General features: G+C 31.1%; 1 protein-coding gene across 1 annotated transcript in view; it reads left to right on the forward strand.

Moving 5' to 3' along the window:
- Positions 1–1235: 1235 nt before the first annotated feature.
- Positions 1236–9795, forward strand: part of ck (myosin-VIIa ck) — a 69332-nt gene continuing 60772 nt past the window's right edge. Inside the window, exon 1 of the mRNA XM_067047876.1 lies at positions 1236–1383. The gene's annotated coding sequence lies outside the window, so the exon portion shown is untranslated. The remainder of the gene's footprint in view (positions 1384–9795) is intronic.

The following is a 9795-nucleotide window of genomic DNA, read 5'->3' on the forward strand; positions in this document are numbered from 1 at the left end:
CAAAAATAAATAAATATATACAACTTTCAGTGTTTAATGAAATAATAATTTTTGTGGTATTTAGTAGTAATGTTAAGCTAAGAATTTTATATTTACTGATATTTTTAGTTTGCCATGAGTAGAATGTATTTTTCATAATAATCACAATAATATACAAAAGAGAATTATTTTTAATTAAAATTAAAACCGGAAAATTTCAGCTGTTGTAATTGTATTGTCTGTGATAAATGAAATGGGGGTGATTGGGCCATTTGTAGCTGAGGTAGTCTTAACTCTGATGCCTTACATCACCTTAGCAACTTTAGAACTGCAGTGGTGCCGTTTTGAATCTGGCCTGAGGGAGATGTCTATTATTCTATGGCAGTTCCATGGAATGAAAACTTGACCATCCTGCTATGGTAAGAACGGGTTGGTTATCCCTAGATGACCCCACTTATGTCAGAAAATTATTTTACAACCAGGCAGGGGGTAATATAAAGAAAGAAATGATGTTATTTTTAAGGGCCTGTTATTTGACAACTTGCAAGAGGAACAGTTTCAATTTTATTCAGAAAGTATACTACTGGTTTTAGTGATGGTTTGAAAAATAAATTTGAACTATTTTGCTGTAGGTTCTTAGTTAATTGTACTGTATATCATCAAGTAAATGTAATATTAAATGATAGTAATTGAAAAAAATTTAATTTCAACAGTCATAGCCGAATATAGTTTGCGCTGATGCCCTACTTGCTTAGTTAGAAACTTTGGTATGTACAATAAAAACATGAATCAATCTTGATTATTGAACTATTTTGTTTACTAAAACTTTTAGAGAAGGATTTTGATAGAATAGATTTTTTTTTTTCACTTTTAAGTTATGTTTATGTTCGACCCCCAAATTTTTTAATTACAAAATGGTTAATGTTTATTTCATGAATCACAACTTTTATCTATCCACCACAAATGTAATTGTAAATCTCTTTTTAAAAAATAATTAAAACCAGAGATTTCCTTGCATAACTATCTTGAGTTGTACTTCTTGTATCAAGCTCCGGCATGAAATTATTTTTGAAAATGATTTTACAACAAATACATTTTTAAAAATGTTTAATTAAACTTTTCCATCCTTTGGCACGTTCTAAAAGAGCAGAAAAAAAAATTTTCTTATCTATTTTTACAAGTGTTAACTTTAAAGAAAAGGGTTGTCCACATGAGCTGTAGTGAATTGCAGTTCCAGCAGATGGCAGCCATGAAGCAGGTAGTTGACACGCAGCAAAGTAAACTAGCCGGACTAGTCAGTCATCTGTACCTTTTAGTTGAGTGTTGTTATGTCCGATGTTAGCGGTATGGCTTTCCGTATTGTGCCATTGGATATAAACATCAATTAAATTAGCCCATTTCGAGGTGAGTCGAATTTTTTTGTTCGATTTAAAGTTTTTTTTAACTGAAGATATATTGTTTCCTTTACCTTGAAAAGAGAAGGTCTCATGTCTACCTGCCGAAGGGCATTGATCCCCAGCTTAACAGCTGTAGTTCTTCTCATGTTTGCTATTTATGATATATTATTGAAAGTATAATTACTAATTTGGTGTAATCACATTATTTTTTATTAATGATTAAAACTAGAACGAAAACATTATCATGGATTGCATATTACACCAAGATCTAAGTCCACTTACATTTTTCAATTTTTTATTACATTATTGGATTTTTTACTTGTTTTCAAGTCGTAATTTATAATTATAAATACAGTAAATAAATATTGATTTGTATAATAACAGAAGTATGATAATAAAAATTGGATACTGACTATACCCCCATTAAAATCCCTTAGCTGCGTATCTTTCAAAGATTAGTAAAAACTGGAAGATATTTCTCTTGATAAAAAAATTTCCGTACTAATATCACTATAAATTTTGATCCACTCTACTATCTTTATATACATCATATAATGTAATTGATAATAAAAAATACGAATGTTTGCCGCCCGGTATTTTACATTTTAGCAAGGTTAATGGATATTAATGATCTCGAGCGTTTATAAATTTGGAATTAAATAATGGGGATAAACAATTTTTTTTTTTTAAACGGAAATTGTTCATTTTTATGTTGTATAATATTTGGAATAGATTTAATAAAGAAGAATATTCACTCAGCCTGTACATTTATTGTAAAGAATTGGAAAATGAAGTAAGTTGTCACCAATGTACTAGGTACGTCAGTTTTGAAAATGAAAATTGAACATAAGAAAGTGATTGGAGGTGTTATCAAAAATAATAAAATGTTTTTTAAATAATGACTTGCAAAGAATGGGATAGAGATTATGCAGCCAACTAAGCTATTAACACTCAAGTTTTCAGTTAAGTAATACGAACATTTTTAATCGAATTATCATATTATGGTGTTTTAGTTTTACAAATTCATTTATAGAAAAAATTACATATGTTACTGTTTCTCCAATGAACAAGTAAAATATACGCCGGTTCGCCCAAAGCAATTTTCCGGTAATTGAAATTAGGCCTAACCCCATTTTATGTCAGTAAGATTCATTCACTAATAAATTAATATAGTTTATAGAAAATTAGATAAAGCTTTCTTTAAATTGTTTTAATACCTTAATTAACAGAAGAGGTTATTTTAAAAAATTTCAAATATATTTGTATTATATTTGATTCGTTCAGTCGTAAAACATAAGTGCAAAAATGGAAACTTTTACTATGTTAAATTTTTTGTTAATTACAATGTTTTACCTTCAACCAGTTGTCACTTACTATAACTTGGTTTTAACATTATTCCCTTAAGAAATCAAATTTCCTATAGAGTCTTTAAATAATTTATGAAACCAGCCTTAAAATGCCGAAAACTGCAATTCATGAAAAATTTCAGTTACCATGTTTTACGGCTATTTGTTGTTTCTTATATGAAAATTTATAAGTAATAAAATATTTTGATTTTTAGTTAAAGATGTATTTAGTTGGTGATAGCTTATCAAATCGATAATTGAATTATTTGTAGGACTAATTGATGGATAATTAATTAATGTTATAGGTAATAAGTCAACAGTGTGCCTAATAAATTTTTATGAGCACTACATTTCTATTATTAGCTCTATTGCCTAGACTCACTTGTTCACTTTATCCCGACTTATCTAATAGTCAACTGGGTTCCAAAATCCTTAATAAAAATAAAATTAATTGCTTCTCCATATAATTGTTGAATTTCATTTTATTTTGATATATAAAGTAATGTCCAAATTAATTATATACTAGTTTTCTCCAAATTTCTGTGTTTTCTATGAATTAATTATTTACCAGGAAATAAGAACTTTATGACTAGGTTTCGACAGACAAAAAAAAACATATCTCAATAGCTTTTGTCTCTGATATCCGTAAATGAAAATCATTTTGTTCAGTATATTTTTATAAGTATAGTGACAAAGAAATATAAAGCCCAAATACTTGGCTACTGAATTTGTCTAATAATAAATTTTGTTTTGGGGGACAATTATAACGATACATCGCTGTTATAAAAAAAGAAATTTCACCTCCTAAAAAGGCTATCTTCTATTTCTAACTTGTTTTTAAATAATAAAAGAAAGTTATTTATTTAATATCATAGAAACTCAATTATTTCCTCTCGAAGACTAGGCCCCAGTTTGTAAATTATTATATTGTATAGAGGCAAGAATAGATGTAATGTCTGAGATAAATAAATGCTTCATCATTATAATAAATTTCTAACTTCCTCGTAATTTTGGGGGATATTTATCTGTTCGGACCAATCAGTCAAGGGTCAGGCTCAGTCTAGAAAATTCTTTACAATTCTGGCTGACCCTAGCATTTCTAAAGTAGGTTTTTCCTTAGGAGCTAATCCGTAACTTGTTGGAATAATAAATAGGTGCGATTTAGTATTTCAGCTGTTCAGGTGCCTTCTAGAACATTTTGCTTTTCTACTCTGTTAAAATATTCTGGATATTGTCCCAAAATATTGGGGCATTGGGTAATAATGATGATTGGTAATCAAGGGTCCATTATTTGCTAATGGTTTGATTGGATGAAATATCCGATGGCTATTTGATAAATTAATCAATAGAATGTACATTTGATAAATTGATATTACTGGGGTGTATTCTGATCGAACGTCTTGGCTATGTATTTATACCTGCTCCCAGATATTCTTTTCCTGTTAGTACCGCATTACCCGAGGCAACGTGTTGACTTAATTGCTGATTTACAAAATCTGCATTTGTTGCTAATTTTCTCACTAATGATGAGCATTAGTGCCAATTACTAGGCCAAGCTTTGCGAAGATGAATCCTTCGGCCCCGTTCACACACTGAGGAGGTTTATTAAGAACGGAAAAGAAACGGTTTGGTTTCTGCCGTAAGCTGGATCTGGAAGAATGCTTTTACAAGTTAAAAAAATTTAGTATTACTAACAATCTTCAACAACTGTTGTTATAAACTATGTCGTTGTTTCTCGAGCTTTTCTTGAATAACACATAGGGCGGCATTCGTCTAAACATTTTGTATGTAACGTATTGTTGAGTCAATTTCCATAGAACCAAGAACTTTCCCAAGAATCCTCCACTCTGCCTTCTGGACCACCTTCTTCTACTTACTTAAATCTCATTAGTTGCCCCCACTATCGTCCAATGACTCTAACAAAATATTGGTTCCTTCAATTTGCTGTCCTTTTCTTGAATACCATTGATTTTTTTCTCTTATACCTACACCTCTGACCTTGCCAACCTCCTCCCTTATCTGATTACCAATCTCTCAGATAAAGCATTCGTTATTCATTCTAATCATAAACTCACATTTTAGGTTGATTTTAATTTAATTTGATTCTCTTATCCCATACAAAACTTGGTTAAATGTAGAATATAGAACACATCCTCCGCCAATCGTAAATGGTCGATCTCTGAGGACGATGGAAAATATTAATTTTGCAATCTCAGCCTTAGCTATCCGGTTCCATTATGTTTTCAATTAGTTATGAGGTTCCACATTTGCATAAACATTTTTTATTTTTAGAGCATTCGCGAGGCTTTTAATTTTTTTTTTTTTTAACTATTCTAAATAACAGGGTTTTTGACTTATGTGATACTTCTGCCTTATCTGTGATAGTTAAGAAACCTTTTTTTTAACCATTTTTGATTCACATAATCGAATATTTTAGCAGTATATATGCATATTACAAAATATTTTTTAGTGGGTCGAAATAATCTTCACTGGGTTTACTGAGGCTACTTCCGGGAAGTCCATTCTGAAAAACGGAAGTTATATTCCACAATGTTTCATTTATAAAATATATACACACATTTACTAATAAGTAACATTTCCCTGAAAAAGTGAAAACCTAAAAAAAGACTGAAAATGTGGAGGTTTTTGTGGTTCTTCAAGAAGTTCAGACAGAAAATTGGTACCAACTCTTTTTTAGATGCAAATTAAGTGATTAAAACCATAGCGAGCTTTTTGACATTTACTTAACAAAGACTCCTGTTTTAGTTTCATTTACCTATATTTGGAATATATATTATTAATTTCTCTTACCTATGTATAGAATGTATAGTAAGGGAGAGTATTGCAATCTTGCGAAATTTCAGATTCGAGGTTTTGACGGAAATACACGGTATGAGGTCCCCTGGTCCAAATAACCGAATTTTGCAAAATGGTGAGGATTTTTTTTTTTGTGGGTAGGGAAAAAATCTTTCATAAGATGAAATGTAACAAACTAAAAGTCACACAACAGCGTGAGATTTCTACTCACTAAAAAAACACCTCCCAATTCATCTTTGCTCCCGGAACTGCTGTCAAGCATTACTTCGCGGGGGGAAAAAGAGCTCTATACCTACTTCTTCTGTGGACATCTTATTTAAACTGAGCCATTCCATTGCCTCGCATCTCCTTTCTCGTTCCTGAACACTGGAGCCTTCCAAATTTTATTCCTAACTCCTCCTTTTCTGTAGCAAAACCTGAACAGCAGAAGAGCTAATGTTTCCTGGTTTCATAAGTTGGCCAGGATGATCTGACCCAGAAGTAACCATTCTCTGTAAGCAGTTGAGTGAGGTAATAATCTACCTCTCCGTGTTTCCGAATTATCCATGTTGATATATCGGAAATCAGACTGTGGGTTCATCTTTCAGAAGATGAGACATTCCAGCTCCTCTGCCATCTTTCAAAACTATGATTTCTCTCTTCTTTTGCTAATGTAGCCCAGTTAGCATTCGGCTCTTCTCTACTCTAGTACTCCAACAAGCTATTGGAGCTGAGATTCAGTAGTAATTCTGTTGTAGCTAAGAAAAGTTTTTTGATTAATTGTTGATCCCTTATGAGACCAACACTTTCCCTCTATTCTTCATTCCTTACCAAGTCCAATAGCATACCTCATTTACTCATGGAGAAATTGCTGGTCCTACAATTGGAAATTCTTCAATATGTTTATCCCGCTCATGAACTCTCTTATTAACTACCATCCCTGTGCTATATGATGCCCATTTTAGGCAACAATTAAAACTGTTTAAGAGCTCTAGCCTATTTACACACTTCGATCAGTGTTGAGTTAATTGTGGCAGGTTCCAAACTTGGTGACTTATCAAACTATCTGTAAATATTGAGACCTTCCTGGGAATCAATATCGCAGGGTAAGTAACTCCTTCGCCTTTATAGCTATTGTTAAGTGTCTGTAGTAATTTATAGGCTATTGTTAGCTGCTTTGTATCCATTGTCTTTTTCTACTATCATTAACTTTTATGTGCACAATAACCACTCCTCAGTCACAATTAGATAGTGTAAACAAAAATAGAACATCCAATGTCGTCTTTAGTTCATTGAGAAACACACAGGCCATTTTTTGTTAATGGGAATGTTGTTGCGTTTCTCAAACTTTCGATATCTGTGTACACCTATAGTTATTTTATTAAATAAATGAGAATAATTATTTACTTTTTTAGTACATTAAAAAAGAACAATAATAAATGAAAAAAAATGATTCATCATAAAATATAGGTAGGTATAAGTTATATTATAAATTTTAATTTTTCATCTTTGTTAGTGAAGTTGCAGAATTCAATCGGCGTTCTAAATACTTAAGTTATAGAGATAAAATTATATTTTATGGTAAGATTCCAACTTACATATAATAAACGTTTGCTATTAAAAACATTGTACGATAGCAAAAAAGACATTCTTGGGCTGTAAGATCACACTGCAACGTAGGATAGAGGAAATCATCACAGCGTCCTTTGCTTAAAGAAGTAAATTGATACCTTCAATGTAAAATGTGCATTTGTGTGTGCACATTTTAGTTTTGAATAATGTTGTTGATGTTTAATAATCATGGATTTTGAAGGGTCAGTGATGTAAGTACCTTTGTAATAGCAACAATAATAAATAGTATCACATTTTTCCTTGTTTAAAATCATTTCGAAATGTGTGTGTTTTCTTTGAAACAGTATTTTCACGACGTGATTGTGTCGATCAGCATCGACATGGAAACCATGCTGCCCTGCGTAGAAAGAACGTAGTATTTATCCCACAGAATAAGTCACAAGTTACTGTATATACAAAGTTAACCATTTTCTAGTATAACAAAATATTATGAATTAAATCTAGGAAAACTATTTATTTTATCGTTTTACAATTTTAAAATAAATTAGTTGTTATTCTGGTTATAGGGTTGTTCGTGAATCCCAAAAATGACTTTTGGAAGATACTGTGTTCTTGAAAAGCAGGGGAGTAAGGGTAGTAAGGGTAATTACACTTCGTGATACAGAAGACGTCCAATAATGCATTTTACGCACTTGGCGTAAGCTTCAAATGGTGTCTTTTTTTCAAGACATTTAACTTAAAATAGAATTATGAAATATATAAAAATGGAGATTCTAATTTGAAAAAGCAAAGTTGCTGGCAATTATGCACATTTATTCCTTCTAGAATTATGCGATATGTACTTTACATGTATTTACTTTGAATAAAAAACAATAGAAGTGAAAATTAGTTTTGCCGAGTAGATTGAAAAGATTGCCCATTTGCTTTTTGCTCCTGATAAGCTAATATATAAAAGCATTATTGTTTTAGTGTTGTGAATTGAGCTTTTGGACTCCCCATACATACCCACTATGTTCGTTACCTTTCATCCCAATATTCCTCAAAGGCATCTCGGAAGAAGACATCTTCGTAACCTGATTTAGAATAAACAATAATAGTATTTACAATAGGTAGTTTCTTCATAAGCCATTACCATTCCTAATACTTATACATCCCATTTACTTGATTTATTGTAAGAAGTACAATTGTAAATTTCAACAAATAATTTTTTTTTTTTTTAATTATACTCCCAAGGAAACCCGTCCATCAACTTTACAGATAGTCATTTGAAATATTAATAAATTGTCTACAAATCTAAACTTGAATAAGTAAAACATCATCTTAATATTGGCGAAAAGGACCGTCTTGTTCCCAATATCTTAATCAGAACAATATTAGAGATGGTATAAAAGACAACATTTTTTGTTAGACTGTGAATCCTAAAAAAAGAAGTAAGGAAAATCGAGTAGGTGTAAAAACATTATGTTAAAATATTTAACACAGAATTACGTTTCTACATCTGGAACGCTGTTGGTGTAATTTCTAGGAACTCCGCTTCTAAAAATAATAGAAACCATACATTGTCATCATTAAATAGAGAAAGTGCGCCGTTAGGAATTGCAAAAATAGTTTTTTGAATTTGGAGTTAAAGGGACCTCTAGAAGACCAACGCAGTTGGTGACGGGCGATTTTGAAGATGATCATGAACGTCTGTAGGTAGGTTAGTAGTTGAGTTCCGTGTAGACGCGTAGAACTAACGGTTGAAGTAAAATCAACACGAGGTTTGACATCTTGTGAGTTCAACATCAGTTCTCCATCTTTTACCTATGTGAATTTGGTTTTAAATTATATGACAAATTGTATTATTATACTATTATAGTATTATTATAATGGTCACTTTTCCTGATAAACAAATCACTAAAAAATAATATACTTCTGGTTCTCTAGTCGGGTTCAGCAGAAAATTCGTAATTATCCAGTGAATTTTCCTAGATTGATTTCATGTTAACTTCAACAAACTACAACCAAAAAAGTTGTAAACAGTCAACGATCACAAATTAAGCTAACCGAAATAGAAATAAGTATTGATTGGAAAATAAATAAAAAAGATGGGGCTGAATTTGTTCTGTGGCTAATGAACAACAGGTATGCAGATTTTGTGTATTCAATAGATGTCACATATTGTTGCCATCTTGAATTTAAGATTTTATAAAAAACAAATGCCATCATTCGAAGATAATCGTCTGATGCTGGATCATTATGAAGAATAAAGAAAAGAGATTCTTCGTAGTCGATCTTCCTTTCACAAAAATTCCACGGAACTGTTTGCCCCTTCACAGTAGAGATGATTCCTCTCGAACTTTTAAAACAAACATCCAAATATAATTCAACTTATGGCTTGTTATTCTTTTTTTATTTATCTGAAATAAATTTAGAGATTTGCTGCCTTTTTATCTGTTTGTCTTATTCAATCCCAATTAAAATTTTTCCGATAATATTAATATCCATGTTTTTTTTTCAATTCTACAAAAAATTAAAAATATATAAAATTATATAATATTCATACAAGTGCTAAGAAATATATTTTACCGTGAAAACTGATTGAAGTGGGTAAGCATTTTAACAAGCCTGGAGATACCGGTTTGGGATGGGCATCCTGTATAACGGTTGAGGCTCGCAAGAATAAAAGTTTAGTGGAGCAATAGCAGGTGGTTATAAATATTTAT

This window comes from Halyomorpha halys, unplaced genomic scaffold, assembly GCF_000696795.3.
Source record: "Halyomorpha halys isolate HHAL.00 unplaced genomic scaffold, Hhal_1.1 Scaffold33.1, whole genome shotgun sequence".
Taxonomy (NCBI): domain Eukaryota; kingdom Metazoa; phylum Arthropoda; class Insecta; order Hemiptera; family Pentatomidae; genus Halyomorpha; species Halyomorpha halys.